Source organism: Mustela lutreola, chromosome 15, assembly GCF_030435805.1.
Source record: "Mustela lutreola isolate mMusLut2 chromosome 15, mMusLut2.pri, whole genome shotgun sequence".
Classification (NCBI taxonomy): Eukaryota; Metazoa; Chordata; class Mammalia; order Carnivora; family Mustelidae; genus Mustela; species Mustela lutreola.
This window is the reverse complement of record NC_081304.1, coordinates 69,006,973-69,010,439: the sequence shown is the minus strand read 5'-3', so window position 1 is coordinate 69,010,439 and position 3,467 is coordinate 69,006,973.

Here is a 3,467-nt window from a genome sequence, read left to right as displayed (position 1 = left end):
CGCCCCCGATTTTCTCACCAAGTTTTCCGAGGCCCTCTGCGTAGGTGGGGACCGGATGGGACCGGATGGGATCAGACCAGACCAGGCCGCGCCGCCAGGGGAGGCACGAGCCGCGACCTCCGTGGAGGTCCGGCCATCGGGGGGCGCCTCCACGTGTCTGCCCCCTCTCCCAGTCCCAGCCGGGAGTCAGTGACCGTCCTGGGCCGGGGCCGGTGGTGAGAGAGAGGAGGAGGCGAGCGCCGGCAGATCCCCCCCCCCCTCCCGCAACAACTTGATTCTTCTCGAAGTCCCGACCTTGGGACGACAGGCGGACCAGGGGAGGAGCTAGCCGGGCAGAGCCGGGCAGAGCCGGCCCGGGTCAGCCCAGCCCACCCCGCTCCACCCCCCTCGCGTCGGCTGTCGGTCCCGGCTACCCCCTGCCCCATGCTCCCGGGGGTCGACCAGATGGCCCTAGGGGTTCCGTGGGGCGCACCCACGCCTTTTCTTGGGGGTGTGTGTGTGTGTGTGTGTGTGTGTGTGTGTGTGTGTGTGTGTGTAGGGTGATGGAGCGGTATTTGGGGCCAGTGGCTGGGCCACGGTCCCACGAGGTCCCGGTGACCTGTGGCTAGGCCCCGCCTGATGGCGTGGCTATTTTGTCCCCTGAAAGGAGCACTTTTTGTTGCCAGGTAGGTGCTGACACGCTGTTTGAGTGACTTGCCTTAGAGATGTGGGCCTCTGGGTGCGTGCGGGGCTCCGGGCTTGGCCGTGGTGCCAAATCCGGCTCGGCCCTCGCTTGTTTGAGCCGTCTGCGTGGGCCTGTGCGCTGCCGGCTCTTGTTGCCCCCAGGTGGCCTGGGCTGTGGTGTCACCTCTGGTCTCCAGCACCCGAGGGCTGCGTGGTCAGGTGGCGTGGGTCCTTTACCCTGTGCACTCTGCGTTGCGGGCACCCGGCTGTGGCTGTGGCAACCCCCGTTCCGTTCCGCAAGGCTCCGTGCCACGTGTCAGGCATTCTCCCTGGGTTGCCCGGCTGTTCTTGCCCTAGGCTGGAGGGGTGCCGGCGAGGCTGAAAAGCAGGCCCTTCTGGTGGATGTCCTCGCCGGTTGTTTCCCCCCTCTGGGGCCTCCTTGGGCACGTTTTTGCTGATCGATGTGGTGATGTCGTGTTCTCCCGGGCCGGGCCTAAACCGCGTCAGACGAGGGACGGACATTCATGGTGAATGGGACCGTGCTTCTCGCTCTGCCCGCGGGTCCCTCGCTCCTCCTCTTCTGCCCCCCGCTGTCGTGGGTGGTGTAGGGGGGGAAGGGTGCCGGGGGGGGTGTGGGCTCCGGCCCGACTCCACTTTCCCACGGTTCCCGCCTCAGGGCGCCCGTGGGCGTGGGGCCCTCTGACGCAGCGGACACTCTCGCTTGCCTCTCTTGGCGTCTTGTGGGGTGAGCGGCCCTCCCCGTGGCGGGGAGGGCTGTCCCCGTGCCGCGCTGCTCACCGCCTGGGCGTGCTGAGTGCGTGGCGCCTGGCCCTCTGTGGTGCCCCTGGAGCGCTCCAGGTTGTCTCAGGTGCCTGAGGCCGAGCGGTGGCGTCGTTTCCCGTTCCCAGCGACCCCCTCGGGCTGCCGCTGTCGGTGGTGTGTCTGAAGAGCGGGTGGTGGAGCCGGTAAGGGAGGCCCAACCCGCCCCCCCTCTGCGTGGGTGCGGGCGCCTTGTCGTCCCCTGGTGCGCGTTGTGCCAGGGGTGTGTGTGGACAGGACTTGGTGGGGCGTGTGAGTGACCGTGCGCTTGGCCAGCCGAGGGCTGCCGCTGTTTTGCCCAGCAAGCCGTGCCCGTCTCCGCTCCTCTCGTGGCCACGGTGGAGGCACGAGGTTCCTTCTGGGCGGTGATGGGAGCATGGACTGTGTGGAGAGGCAAAGGCGGTGCCCTTGTCGGGCTCTGGCCGCGAGCGCTCAGGATTGCCCTGTGCCTATCCCTTACCGCAGACCCACCCCTGCCCCCAGGCCCTTGGAGGCCTGTGGGACGCCGTCTCGCGGGGCTCGGTCGGGGGGACGAATGGGTGGGGGCGATGTGCCCTCGGTGAGAAAGCCTTCTCTAGCGATCCGAGAGGGTGCCTTGGGGTACCGGAACCCCCCAGCCGCTGGCCCTCCTCTGCGCGTAGTGTCCACCGATGCGGGGTGACTACCGTTGCGTGTTGGGCAGAGCCCCCTCTCCGCGAGGGGTCTGCCGGCCCCGCGGTGGGGCCGAGCGTAGCTCTCTTGCCTACCGCGGCCTGCGCCTCCCCCCTCCGAGTCGGGGGAGGATCCCGCCGGGCCTGGCCGACGTCTGGCACGTGGGGCTCCCGTGTGCGTGCGAGGGAGTGCGTGCGTGCGTGCGTGGCCACTCCCCCGCGGCCGTGGGTCTCCTGCCCTGTTGCCGTGCGAGCGGCTGTGTCTGCTGCCCGCTCCCGTGCCGAGTGGCCGCCGGCGGTGACGTGTGGCCACGGGTCGGGCCGCTCTCGCCTGGGGGCGCTTCCCCCCGGGTCGTGGTTCCGGGACGGACTAGACGGACGGGCGGAGGTTTAGACGGGCCCCCTGTGGCGGGGGTCCCGTGGGGTTGGGCCCCAGCGGTGTGGGGCCCGGTTCGCGGTGGGGGAGGCGCGCCAAGGGTGCTGAGGCCGGCCGGCGTCCCCGGGCGTCGCGGGACCGCTCTCGTGCTGGTGGCGGTGGGATCCCGTGCACGTTTACCTGGCGGCCCGGCTCGCGCCTTCGTTGGTGCGCCCTTCCCCCCCACCCCGAACCGCTCTGCACGCGCTGGTCGGCCGTCGCCCGCTGGGCACCCTCCCCTCCCCGTCGCCGCCGACCTCCCCCCCCCCCCACTTTGTCCCTGGCTTGCCTGGACGGCTGAAGGCGCGCTATGCCCTCGGTCCACTCCCTCGGGACCAAAAACGGCCTCGCCGCTGTTGGGCGTTGTCCCCTCCCCGGCCTCTAGGGGCTCTTGGGGAGGGGGTCGTCCCTGGGCGAAGGAGCCTCGGCCCCCGGTGAGGAGGAGAGGCCGCGCGGGTCCAGTCGAGCGGGGCACGGAGGGATGTCGTCGTGCGCGTGGGAGAGTGTCCTGTTGGGGGTCGGTCGTGACTGTGCCGGGGTGGCCGGGGTCCCGAGCCCCGCGAGGTGGCCAGGGCCGGCCGTGGGCCGGGTCGTTGTCCTCGGGTGCCATGGGACCGCCCTTGTGCTGGAGGCCTTGGGCGGTGGGACCCCGTGTGCCCCGGTGGCTGACCTCGGGCCTTGGAAGGCGCCTTTTGAGGGGCTCTTGTGCTCCCTCGCGGCGGCCCGCGGTCCTCTTCCCCCGTGGCTGCTCCGGTTTCTGGCGCCCAAGCCCCTTGTCGCCGAGCCTTTGTCTCGCGGCCTCCCCGCGTCTGCCTGCCGACCCGGTGCCGCGCCCCGGCGCGCTGGTGCTTCTCAGGCCCGTTGTGGCCTCCCATCCGTGTCTGCCGCCGCCGGCCCGGCGGTGGTGTCGTGTGCCGACG